This window comes from Herpailurus yagouaroundi, unplaced genomic scaffold (assembly GCF_014898765.1).
Source record: "Herpailurus yagouaroundi ecotype Mexico unplaced genomic scaffold, PumYag 140, whole genome shotgun sequence".
Lineage (NCBI taxonomy): Eukaryota > Metazoa > Chordata > Mammalia > Carnivora > Felidae > Herpailurus > Herpailurus yagouaroundi.
Genome location: NW_024412395.1, coordinates 32,243,722 through 32,257,842, shown reverse-complemented (window position 1 = coordinate 32,257,842; position 14,121 = coordinate 32,243,722). Strand labels below are relative to the sequence as shown.

General features: G+C 43.9%; 1 protein-coding gene across 2 annotated transcripts in view; it reads right to left on the bottom strand.

Moving 5' to 3' along the window:
* Positions 1-13,434, bottom strand: part of LYPD6B (LY6/PLAUR domain containing 6B) — a 53,425-nt gene extending 39,991 nt beyond the window's left edge. For both annotated transcript variants that reach the window (XM_040475010.1, XM_040475014.1), the window contains exon 1: positions 13,362-13,434. The gene's annotated coding sequence lies outside the window, so the exon portion shown is untranslated. The remainder of the gene's footprint in view (positions 1-13,361) is intronic.
* Positions 13,435-14,121: the final 687 nt, after the last annotated feature.

Below are 14,121 nucleotides of genomic sequence, written 5' to 3'. Positions count from 1 at the left end.
AGAGCCAGGTAGTGTAAGAAGTTGACACTCTTTGAGCTTTCTTGCTGCTGGGGCAGCAGATTTAGCTGAACCACTATCAGTCCTGTAAACAGGCTCTGTGTACCACCTACTGAAGTCTCTCATGACAGGGAAAGTGCAATAAAACGCCCAACAGGCAAGAGATTGGTTCAGAGCATTAGCCATCTATCCCAACCCCTTGTGGACCCCACGGCAAAGCTTCTTGCTACTGACTCCCAAAATGTCCACCCTCTAAGCCAAAAAGCAAGGCATGAGCGATTTCACTGCCATTGGTCATTTACATCCATTTCCTATATAAAAAGCAATGCTACTGACTCCCCAAAAAATGAAGTGAAGAAGAGTAAGAGACAGGAGGAAATGGCCAGATGAAAGAACAATGAAGGTGCCCGATTACAACAAACATCACTTTCCTGCCAGGACACCAACAACAGGATCCCAGCCAGCCTTGTAAGTTGCGATCTCAGCCAGCTGGCTACATAACTGATGGAAAGAGAGGCCCAACAGTAGAAAAACAAAAGCTCTTTCCCACCAAATGGGGAGTGGTCAGAAAGGCATGGGAGGAAAACCACATTGTGGTGTCCCAGATTTATTCTGTCTACACAGCACGGAATGCACTTACATAGCTCACATGCTTGGGGGCCGTTTCTCTAACTACCGATACTGCCGATTCCACCTGCAATCTAAAAACCAGGCTGTACATCTGCTGCCTCATCTCTCCACATGTAATAACTGAAACACTATTTTTCACGCTCCAGAAAAATGCAAACACAGCTCCACCGATCCACTTCAAATCTCCCCAAACAATTCAACTGAGGACGAAAATCAAGGAAACATTTCAAAGCAAAGAGCGTTGGGTGTCTCAAGGCATGGGGATAGGCGGTGTGTGTATAGGGGAAGGTCTCTTTTTAGTAGAGTTACTGTTGGTTTCAAAGACAGGTGCTACCCTGATTTTAAAGTTTGTCAGATATGCATCCTATATGACTGGTGATACCCTTTAGGGTTATAATATTACTGCCTTCTGTAGAATCCACGGGTTGGCTGTCATGCTAGGATGTAGGTGACTATCAGACAAGTCCCGTCAATCATCTCTACTTACCTGATTAGACTAAATGTCCCTCCAAAGTCAAAAATCAGACATAGTTTGGAAGTCTGTGAGTCAACTAATTAAGGTAAGGGCAAAAAATCAATAGTTAACATGACCAAGTACAAGTCACACGTCTGGCAGGCAGGAAGTTACAGTGGCAGACAGAGGGGCCTAGGCACATGAGGGTCCAGAATCTAGGCACCAGCCACTTAACAATAGAGTCTTTATTCTTTTCTTTGAATGTTTTCCCATTCTTCCTAAAACTAATCATCAACACCTTGAAGGATCTTTGAAGGTAAGGACCCTGCATTCCCTTTCAATTCTCTGGTCTTCACTGGAGCTGATGGGGGAGGGACCTGAGGGGCAGGAGACAGAGATCTCAGACCACTCAGTTGCACACTAAACTCACTGAACTCAGTTGCACACCCTCACGTGCTGCATCAACTCAGACTTGAAACCCCGCTTCCTGGAGAACAGCTTTGCCCCTTATGAACCCACATGTGGTGGAGTAGCTTTTGTGACTCACAATGACTGGTCTGAATATCCTGCTGCTGACACCTTAATGCAAGGAGCCATATGGAAAATGAGGCAGAAATGAGAAAAAGGGGAAAGAGTAGAAAAACTGAGCCTGCCAGCTATAAAGCAGGGAGCTGGGGTGCAGACCTGCAATTCAGAATGGAGAGGGGTAATCACAGTGCTGTGGGCTCTCACACAGATCATTGGTTTTTACTGTAGATAGGGGAAAGAAACCACAGAGCAAATATCAGCTGTAGACAATTTTCTTCTTAAACCAGTACAACCCACTACATTTCACCACCAATGGCGCCACAGTTTTTATACCTTAAATAGTGGAGAACAGCTTTGAAAAAAATATTTTTTTCTTAATTGAAAACCTTTCCCTGCAATTCACATGACCTTTCTCGAGTCCCCCTTTTCCCATCCCCCGTCTCTTCCACCCCCTCCACACACAACAGGCTTGAGGATATAGACCCTACTTCCCCTCCCCCCCCCCAAAAAAAATCACATAGGTCTGGGAGTGGGGTGAGCCTTCACATAAGAAATGAGAAAAACAGGGGCGCCTGGGTGGCGCAGTCGGTTAAGCGTCCGACTTCAGCCAGGTCACGATCTCACGATCTCGCGGTCCCTGAGTTCGAGCCCCGCGTCAGGCTCTGGGCTGATGGCTCGGAGCCTGGAGCCTGTTTCCGATTCTGTGTCTCCCTCTCTCTCTGCCCCTCCCCCGTTCATGCTCTGTCTCTCTCTGTCCCAAAAATAAATAAAACGTTGAAAAAAAAAAAAAGAAATGAGAAAAACAGGATTCTTTTCCTTGAGTTATAAAAACTGAAAGGTACGAGGAATTTTATAGACCCAGAAAGTGATGAAATGAAGAGAAAGACATCAAGTCTACCCAAAAGGTGATAAAATATTTTATTTGTTTTTTGGTTGTGAGAAAGAAAATAAATCATTAAGATGACTGCCAGACGCCTCAAGGAGACGGGCATCGGACGAGATCGGGCGCGTTCAGGGTGGTATGGCCGTAGAAGGAGAAGGGCATCGAATAGGACTTGGCCATAAATGTTGGAGAGTGCAATGCAAGAGTTGGGTTTGTTTCCTTAGCATTTGTCTGGGTTGAGCCTTCCTGTTTCAACACAGGAATCAGGGGCAATGATAAAAATCCATCTACCGTGGGGTATGCATTATTGCCTTTCCATGCTGGCCCCGTCCAAAGATCCCAGAGCAGCTGCTCCCGCCTTTACCCTGGCTCCCAACCAACACTTACACTACAGGACATGTTGTCAAATGCCAGGATGTCAGGATCACAATTTCCTTTATTTTCATGATTACTTTATACCTGCTTATAAAACAGAGTTGGGACAGGGCTGGGTGGGTGATGGGGGGCAGGGGGTGTTATTTTTCTTGGTCCTTCTTGGTCCTAGGAATTCAAGATGAAGAAGGCAAGGTTCTTGCCCCAAGCAGCTCAGTCTAAAGTACTTTGGGTTAGGGGCGCCTGGGTGGCGCAGTCGGTTAAGCGTCCGACTTCAGCCAGGTCACGATCTCGCGGTCCGGGAGTTCAAGCCCCGCGTCGGGCTCTGGGCTGATGGCTCAGAGCCTGGAGCCTGTTTCCAATTCTGTGTTTCCCTCTCTCTCTGCCCCTCCCCCGTTCATGCTCCGTCTCTCTCTGTCCCAAAAGTAAAAATAAAACGTTGAAAAAAAAATTAAAAAAAAAATAAATAAAGTACTTTGGGTTAATTCTGATATTGTTTAGTGATGTATTACAAGTGCCTGAAAGACAGAGAAAGGTGACAGAATAGCTGTTATTAAAGCAACTGCTGATTTTATTTAAACCTGGAAAGGATTCGTTATGAATATGTAAAAGAGGTAGGATTTTAAACTAACCCACAAACTTGCATTCAGCATTTTGCTTTATGTTCTTCTTTTCTAGATATCAAGCTGTCCTATAAACATGGGATGGCTCAACTGAGCCTTAAACGTTAAGACTCAAAGCTAAGTTTCTATCTGTAACGAATATAAATATTATGAACTCAGAAATCGGGGCACCTGGGTGGCTCTGTCAGTTGAGTGTCCAACTTCAGCTCAGGTCATGATCTCACAGTTCAAGAGTTCGAGCCCTTCATCAGGCTTGCTGCTGTTAGTGCAGATCCTCTGTCTCCCCCTCCCTCACACTCTCTCAAAAGTAAATAAAGCATTAAAAAAGAAAGAAAGAACTCTGAAATAAACTGAACTTTGGAAAGACCTGGAACACATATGCCAGTCAATACTGATCTCCACAGTTATCCATATAACCAAATGTGATCTGGGACAGTCTCATGTTTGTCCTCCAAATCATATACAACTGGACCCATGAACAGTACCACAAACGGCACCATGAAAGGGGACGGGTAGTATCTGTATAAAATGGAAATGACTCCAGCTGCCTTGCAGATGTACCCATCTATGATGGCACAGGTCTTCTTAAGTGTTAAGGTGCTCTCCCCACCATCACAAGGACAAGGCCTTAAAGTAGCTTTATGGAGATGACCACTGAACACTCCATGATCAACCTACAGGACCACTAAGCAGGCAGAGATGCTCCAAATCACCATTCATTTTAATAGCTATATCTTTGCCCTTTAGATCCACAGCAGGCAGGCTAGAGTTCTGGTAAGTCATATAATCATTTTATACTGACCATTATAATGGCCAATTTTGAGTATACCAGATGATACAAGGTACCAAACAGACACATGGCTGAAACCTGCACCTATGAAGTATCGTTCCAGAATGAGACATGACTCCATGTCCGAGGTACGTTTATATAACTAATATTACCAAACAGGTACCTTGGCCCTCAAGTCCACTGCCTGAAGACTCTTACTCATTTGGAACCAATATGAGCCAGCCTAGATGACTCAGGGGAATGGTAATGATGGGATGAGTAATCGTTCTCTTGAAGTCACCAGTTAGGATAAAAGCAGTTGTTCATTACCTGACAAGACAGGTTCCTCAGGCTGGCCAAAAACAGAACAAATAAATCAATGTCACTTTCCTCCCTAACATATCAGAACTCTGTATTTAAAGTCTGCATTTCAGCTCATGGTTCAAGGAAAGCTATCCACAGAACTATGAAGGAGATAGGGGAGAGGTGGCAGAGAGGACATCTGGAATCTTAGTGGAGCAAAATCCTATAGGAACAGCATCTGGCTCTCTGCTCTTGGTCACTGCTTGGTTATTTTAGGAATCCTTTATATAAAACTAATACAAGGCCTTCTTCTAACAGAGTAAACACAAACCGATGTACGAAAGCCTCTAACATGGCAGTTCATTTTAAAGACTTGAAAATCTTTCTGAGTATAACCCATCTCAGGAGTAAATCCATGAGTGCATTAGGGATTCTCATTTCCTAATTAATCCGCATCTCCCCACTATTTTCCATGTTGCATTACTCTAATTTACTCTTTTGAGAGAGACGTTAAAATACTGTTTACTTGCAACTAGCAGACAAATGAGTCCTGGGGAGCTAATGCACAGCATAGTGAATATAAACAATGGTGTGTTATATTCAAACTTACTGAAATACTAAATCTTAATTATTCCAACCACTAAAAAGAAATGGTAATTATGTGACACGATAGAGATGCTAACTATCACTACAATGGTGACCATATTACAATATATAAAAATGTATCAAATCAACATTTTATACCTTTAAATTACACAATGTTATATGTCAAATATATTTCAATTGAAAAATTTTAAATACTGTTTAGTTACAAATGAAATGCTACTGAAGGCAGGCAAAAAATAAACTGATTTAATAGATGGCAGGTAACTCATATTAGAGTTCCTTTGGATAAGAGTGGTATAGGGCTTTTTTTTTGTGAGTTTTATTTATTTTTGAGAGAAAGAGAGAGAGAGAGAGAGAGCACGCGCGTGAGTGAGCATGAGTCAGGGAGGGCCAGAGAGAGAGGGAGACACAAAATCTGAAAAGCCTGAATCTCAGGCTCTAGGCTCTGAGCTGTCAACATGGAGCCTGACGTGGGGCTTGAACTCACAAAGCACAAGATCATGATCTGAGCCAAAGGTGGATACTCAACTGACAGTCACCCAGGTGCCCTGAGCACTGAATAGGTTTACATATGATGTGCGATTTTGGTAAAAATCTGATTGAATATATTGCTGAGACTAAAGTAAACTTAAGTAAAAAGGTTTGACCACACATCCAAAGTATACCTGAAACTTAATAGCACAAGAGAAGCTAGGCTCCTGGGATTGAGTACATGTTGTGGGTAATATTCCTGTGCAAAGACATTTATTCATCACCCAGCTGGTGGTGCCACACTGGGTGGTTAATGCAGATCTGCCACATAGGAGTAACTACCTTACTTTGCCTTTTCCTAGCAGGTACCCATTTGGAGAAAGGGTGGGAAACATGGCTGAGAAGTAGACAGGACTTGATGTTCACAGTAAAAATATGGAAAGCGATCATGGTGAAAACAGGAGAATCATGCATGGGCTTGCCACGTTTAGACACAGAGGAAGTTTTCATCTCTCTTCTGGAAAGATTTCCTGAAGATGCAGTTGCAAGAGCTGCTTAAGGTTAAATTTGAAATGCTCTGCTTTAGCTGGACTACTAATAACAACCTTCCAAGGAGGAGCCACTGAGGATGACAAGAAAGTTACTGAAGTGCCTGGTGCTATGGGTTAGAAGCTGAGGGAGGCATGTGCGGATAGGTTAAACGTGCATTCTAACCACTGAAAATGCCTTCTCCAACTCAGACTCCCTTGCCAAGAGCCAGCCTAGAGCAAAGCTCTGTCTCGTCTCTCTCTCTTTTTTAACTCCCTTTCTGTGTTTATTGTTAAGCAATCCTCTTCACCGCTGAGGGGAAAAAAGGGGGAAAGGCTTATACAAACTTTCAGGTATTGTCTTCCTACAACATTGGTCATAAAACCAATGAGAAAGGCGAACAATGAAACCCAGCAATCCTAGGGTGGAGTCAAAACTGTAGTGGATTCAGGCTAATACCATGTCTGAAATGTCCTCTGTGGGGACAAGGTGACTCAACCTCCCCTTCGGGAAACAGGAGGACTTTTGTGTGCACTCAAGGACCCTGTGGCAAACCAGTTTTCTAAGCGCACTACATCATCCTGTCCACCGCTGACGCAGAAGGCCCACCTGCCTTTCACCCACCCCCTCCAACCTCCATACTCACATCCCACTCCTGTGCATCAACAGTGCCCCAAAACAGGCAATGTTAGCCACAGTCAAAGGAAAGCTAACGTTCATCAACCAACCACGCCTACAGGAAAACAAAGGTGCAGGCTTTGGTAGTCCCTGTTGGCCACACAGGTAGGAGCTAACGAGGTACTGGCCTGCTGGACAGATCCATCCCAGGAAGCAATTAAGTTTATAGCCAGGAAAGAACAGCCCCAAAGGCCTTGGAAACAAAAGAAGCTTCCTGCCTGTGTTCCGTTCCCTAATTCTATCATAAAGACAGGCTGAACCATTCAGTTGTAACCACGGACAGTAAGGCACTGTCTGCAGCATGTCTGCTGTGGAGACCTGCCTGTCAGGTTTTCATTCCTATGGGACAGATTAAACTGTCCCAGCTGGTTCAAATCAGAAAAAAAGGAAGTACCCCAAAAGGAAAAAGTATTTGACACAGGACACGATTATGAACTCTGTTCAAGATTGGCTGAAGGAGAGGCACCTGGGTGGCTCAGTCAGTTAAGCGTCTGACCTCAGCTCAGGGCATGATCTCATGGCTCGTGAGTTCGAGCCCCACGTTAGGCTCTATACAGACAGCTCAGAGTCTGGAGCTTGCTTCAGATTCTGTCTCCACCTCTCTCTGCCCCTCCCCTGCTTCATTCACTCTCTCTAATATAAATAAACATTTAAAAAAAATTTTTTTTTCAACGTTTATTTATTTTTGGGACAGAGAGAGACAGAGCATGAACAGGGGAGGGGCAGAGAGAGAGGGAAACACAGAATCAGAAACAGGCTCCAGGCTCTGAGCCATCAGCCCAGAGCCTGATGCGGGGCTCGAACTCACGGACCGCGAGATCGTGACCTGGCTGAAGTCGGACGCTCAACCGACTGCGCCACCCAGGCGCCCCTAATATAAATAAACATTTAAAAAGTAGAAAAAAAAAGATTAGCTGAAGGAAAAGACTATAAATATAATGGTTTCCACCAGTAGGGAGACAGCATCGCTAGGATATCTTGACAGTCAAGAGATTTGGCTTTCAGGGAAGTTCCTGGTGTGGGAAGGTGAGAGGTGGTGGGAGGGGAGGGCAACCAGCAAGGTCCTCTCCATCGTCCCTACCCCACGTTCCACCCTCCCTGGTGGGGCTGTGCACGTCTAGATTGCCGACTGTTCTGCTCCAATTCTAGATGGAGTCTGTATTAGGGTGACCATGCAGGTTCTCACATATGCAGAAGTTGTGGCAAACACCTCCTAGCAAGGGGAGCAGTCAGTGATGCTAACCTGAGTCAAAGTAGGAAGACAAGGACATCAGAAGGAGGTGGCTAGTTGTGGAACCAAGAGGCAACAATGAGATCTGATGGGGAGAAGATGCTAGGTGGCGGGAATAACTGCCCTCAAGTCTTAGCCTGGGAGTGTCTCGCCCGTTCTAGTGCCAACTGCAAAGTCCTAGCCCCTAAATGTGTTCTGAACCTGTCAAACTAAGGAAGGGGCTATGGGCCACGTCGCCCATGGTGACAAGGGTAATCTTAAAAATGTCAGTAAAATTTGTCATTTTCCTTGCATAAACCACCTGACGCCACCTAGAGACTGGACTGGATGTAGTTCCACAAATGCTGTATAGAAGCGGCTGCCAACCCACCCTTTCCCTGGGGTCATCTTTAAACAAGAAGCTGAATACATTCTTTTCTTTTGAGCTTAGGCCGATTACCTGAAGCCAAGAACAAGAGACTATCTGGAAGGCTAGCGAGGACATTATTAAATATTCTCGTCCTTCAAACATCTCCCCCGAAGATGAGCAGAGTGACAGCATGACCATGACCACCATCACTAGACATCTCCACCCACACCCACACACACACCCTCTTTCAGGAGAGTTAGTCTCCATTCCATAGGACAAGTGTCATTACTATCTCCAACTAGGGATCCATTTTTGGCCACATGTATATACCCAGAAAGGTTATGTCTCTCTCCAAATAGCCAATATCCCTGCCTCTAGAAAAACTACATGTCCAAGGGAGAACTCTGCCAAGAGTCAAGAAGATTTCATTTCCATTAACCTGAGAAGCACTTCGGGTTAATGCAGACTCTGGAGCCAGTGTGCCTGGGTGGAACCCCACTTCTGCCACTGACTAGCTTTCTGACATTGGGGGAAGTTACTTAAGCTCTCTGTACCTTGGTTTTCTCACCTATAAAATGGGCATAAAAATAGTACCTACCCATAAGACTGTATAATGACCAAATGCGTTATGATATGTAAAGGACTTAAAACAGTCCTTTTGACATATAGTAAGAACAAATTAATATTTGATGTTACTATTACTATCTCTATTATTATCATCATTATTATATTCTTGAGTATGTTACACAGCATACTGTTTCCCAGACTTCTCTCAGGTGGGCTGACAATACCATCCCTACTCCAGGATAGTTTAAGGCAAAATAAAAAAAATTCAGATTGCTTTCAGATCAAAGTTAAGAACCTAGGAGAACTTTTACCTGGCCATGAATTCTTTGCAGCTATTCCATTAAGAAGTGAAGTCTATTTTCAACTCCCTCAGAGGTACCGGCTGGGTATGGTGGCGTGAGGGATGCCGGACAACATGAGTCAGAACCTAGCCCAAACTGGTGACCCACGGTATCATGAGCAAATAAAATGGTTGTTGTTTTAGGCCATTAAGTTTCTGGTGATTTCTTATATGCAACAGATAACGGACACAGAGCCCTAAACAAATGAGGTTTTATTATCAATAGCATTTCAAACACAAACGTTCACATGAAACCAGGCCACTTGTCTGTCAGCAGGTTAACCAACCTCCACGTGGTGCTTCCAAGATCTCATCCCACTCACGTAGGGCCAGTAAGGCCACCACAGTCAGCACATTAACTTGGGAAAAGCTAAGACCAGTGCATGATCAAATCTGGAGACACAGAGGCAAGCCTTCTGTGCCAAGGAAGGGGCCAAATTAGGTCCTTGCAGAGGGTAAGGTGGATGGCATGGAAAAAAGGATTTTGTTCCCTTTAGTCCACGATACAATCCAGGGCCCGAAATGGCAAGATATGGCTTCCCTGGAGATAGCTTTATACCATGTGTTTTAGATATTATATGATGAAGTGGGTAGATGCCTTCAAGGCACAAGCAAACCAATTCAAGGTCAGCATCACCAAGTGAGAATAAGGGGGAGCCAGTCAGAATCAACCATATAAGCCCCATGGTCCTGATATGTGGCTCCGAGAATACAGGGAGCCCAGAACATCTTCATTTTTTCTGCTGGTCACAGCAAGAGAATGATCACGTTCCAAGCTTCGATTTTGCTGTGACCAAACCAAAAAACCTATCTCACCCCACAATACGAAAGGGGGAAAAAAATGCCAAGTTCCATAAGTCAGTGTTCTGTCATCTGTAACATGTGGTAAGAACTGATAATCAACTTTGTAGGAGAATCACTCTGAAATACATTAGGAGAGACTTCAGAAGCTTAAGTTCCTGTCTGTTATAAGCAAAACCACCACATCTAAATGAAAGCAATCTTATTAATCTGGTACGTTGGATGACCCGTAGTGCTAAAGTTTCTCAGGTGAAGACCAGTAGCATTTATCCGTCCACGTATTTGTTTATTCATGCCATATTTGTTGAGCACATACTTTGTACCATACAGTTCTGTGGGTGTCTAGAAATGAGAAAGTTGAGGAAGGAGGAAAGCACACGAGTGAAGATAGCAAGGATTATATAAAAGTAGCTAAGACATTCCACATTCCAAGAGTTTATAGGTCTGGTTATCTCAAAAAACAAAATTTCCTGCTTGAAGCAATTCAGAGTAATCCAGCTGAGCCATGCCCAAATTGCTGCACCGATTGGAACTGATCACGTTATAAATCAAGGGAGTTCAGAAAACTGATTTCATGGAATCACAGAGCTGAGTGGATGTAACTGGTCTGCAGATGAAGATACTAAAATGAAGTAATTTACCCAAGAATTCACAACTGGTTTCAATGCAGAGCCAAATCTGGGTCTCCTGGTCTCAGTCCAATAGGACTTCCATCAACCCTATAGAGACCCGTCTCAAGACACAAGGTATTTACAGTGTGAGAGCACAGAGATACCCCACAATTCTAACCCATCTTGCAGTAGACACACTAGCTATCCAACATAATGAGCAGAAACTCTGCACTTGTCACATGGGAAGAACGCAAAGATACAACTTCTTGTGGAATTAACTAAAGAGCCCTCTAACCACGTACACTCAAATGCTCAGCAGCCCTTAAAATAGGCTAATGAGACAAAGGCACAATACTTGTTCAATTTCAAAACTTAAATCCATAGGAACTATGTGAACAAACGATACACAAAGGTAAAAACAGCAGTAAAACACACTAACATGTTCATGACTGTAACGCTGGCATCTTTTAAAACTGGGAGAATTCTTCATCTTTCTGCTGTTCCCTAAAGACCAAACATTCTTTAACATTCTTTTTTTTAAATTTTTTAAGATGCTTATTCATTTTTCTGAGAGAGTGGGAAAGAAAGAAAGTGAGCAGGGGAGTGGGAGATAGAGAGAGAGGGAGGGAGGGAGGGAGGGAGGATCCGAAGCAGGCTCTGCACTGATAGCAGAGAGCCCGATGCAGCATCTGAACTCACGAACGGTGAGATCATGACCTGAGCCAAAGTTGGATGCTCCATCGACTGAGCCACCCATGTGCCCCCCCCCCACATTTTTGGACTACTTATATATTTTTTAATGTCTTGGCCAACTCACTGGGAAGAGACACACTGTCAGTGACAGGTGGTGGTCAGGAGGCAAAGGGCATGTGAGCAGGGGCAAGCGTGAAAGTCAGGTGGAGTGCCAGCCCCAAATGTCTGCAGGTGGGTCAAAGCCTCAGCGTGCTTGGACTCTGCTCTGTGCTATTCGGTCAGTTATATTTCTGGTCTGCCACTTCCGGCTTGGCTAACTTTTGGGCAGCTCACCTACTTCATTTAATCCTCCACTTCCTCAACCGCAAAAGGTGGGCACTAGTAGGACCTTCTTCATAGGAAAGCCGTGCATATGGAGAGAGAAAACAAAATGCTTAGTCTAGCGCCTGGCAGAAAGTAGGAGCCAGCCAGTGTTAGCTGTCATGATGATGGTGACAGAGGTGCTAATAGAGTTATTATTTTTTATTGCCATTGTTATCATTATTATTATGCTTATCAGTATTATGATGTTCCTAATACTGCTTAACGCTGTAACTAAAAAGGCATTAAGTTTCCTTGCTTTGGAAGACAGCCCAAAGCTCTCCATATATCTCACTGTTGGCCTGTCCCTTCTCTCATCTCCATACTCTTTCGGTTTATTAGCAGTAGACTCTTAAGTTGAAGTAACAGTTTGCACACCACCCAGTACGCCCTGGGGGAAACAGTGATAACATACAGATTCCTACATGTTTTCGGGGGCCTAATTAGGATAGTACAATGTCATCCTTTTTACAAAGGCAAGGAGCAAACCATCTTAGTAGATATTCTACAGAATTCTCCTTTGTACTTGAAACATGTAATTATCATTAACAAACATGGGTGCTAATAATTCTATCTGCTCTTTTTTTTTTTTTCTATCTGCTCTTTAGACAAGACACAGGAAGATTTCTGGCCCCATCAGCTCTGATGGGAGACAACCTCCCTTGGAGGCTGCCTCCCCCACGCATCAGATGCAAGGTGGGAGGTCTGTTTGCAAGGCAAAAGGTTTCTGGGCTAGGAGCTCATAGCCCACACCAGGAAGAAGATTCCTCAGTAGATCAGGTTCAGGTCCCTGAATCCTCAAAGAGACATTCTGAGGCCTTGGCTGCCTGACATCAGAAAACCAGACCTCAGATTCAGTTTTGTTTTTTGTTTTTTTTCACCGAGAAAAGAGAGGCCTGACAAATGAACCTGGTCAACATGTGTATTAAGCACCATACCTAAACCCACAAGGGCAAAAACGAATGAAATAAAAAGCAGTCCTCAGTAAAACGTACAACTTTAAACATGCCCAAGTAGACAAACATGCTCTTGCCTCTTCTTTGTTGGGGTAACACCTTCATCCTCTTTTGGATCAGGAAATATTTTCTAATCTTTAACATTTAAATGTTCTATAATTACAAATGCTCAATAATTAATGCACACAGTTAACTAAGGAGAGTTAGCAATGTATTCCACTTGATATAGACATTTCTGAGCATCACTCCCTATCCCCCACATATTCCTGCCCCCATCAGTGGAATAGTTCCTCTAGAAGATGCTCTTGTAATTGACCAAATTAGAATGTGGGAAACAGAGAAGTCTTTCATCCACTAATCATTCCCTGGGCATGGGGACTCCCTCCTTGGGTTCACCAGAAACAGGACTTAAGCCAAAATCTGCCTTCCAAATCCCAGGACCAAGTGAGCAACCCATGGTTAGGATGGACTAGAAAACATGGCAAATCACCCAGGAGACGGGGAAAAGGTAGAGTCCCAAGATGTTCCAGAGTCGCGTGGATCCCTGATCATCTAACCCTGCGCTCCCAAATGAAAAGCCAACGACTGTCTGTAATCGCTTCCATTCTTACCTCAGAGAGAACACGGCTGTCAGGCTCCTCTCTCCAATGGTGATGAGGTCTGTGCCCAAACAAAGTAACCAGCCTACCAAAGATAAAAAGATAAGGTAAGAACCACTGCTGGCGAAGAGTTACATTCCTCCACATCTGGAATGTTTTCTAACAAAAAGCAGGTCTCTGGATGTTTGAAGACCTTTCAGACTACAACAGCAGCAACATAATCAATTGAACAATACAAATGAATGAAATCCCTGGAATCAAGTCAGGTGAGACTGTTAAAGTTACAGAGAGTGAGCTAACTTTTTTATTAACACACACCTGGGGCCTAATTGGGAATGGTAATAACTGGTGAAATCATACACTTCATCACATCCCTCCACAAAAATGGCTGTTTACCAAGGACCTGGCAGTACTTTGTGTAACACTTACATATATCAGGGTATGTTGGCAGGTCAGAGCATTCACACACTCAACACGTCCACACACAAAGAAGACTCTATGCCATTTAACTAACCCTGCTTTGGAAGACGGCCCTACCAGCTGATGAAATAATGACAACACGAGACTGGAACCCAAATAAGGGGGTGGGAGGGAAGTGCAATCTTCTTCTACAAGCACTCAAATATTCAAATGTAAAAGACAACAATTGTGCCCAATTCTAAGGAAATCCTATTATATATTTATAGCCCTCATCTGTGATGCCAATTTCATGTGTTTAATCAACTTGACTGGGCTATGGTGCCCAGTTGTTTGGTCAAACACAAGTGTAGAC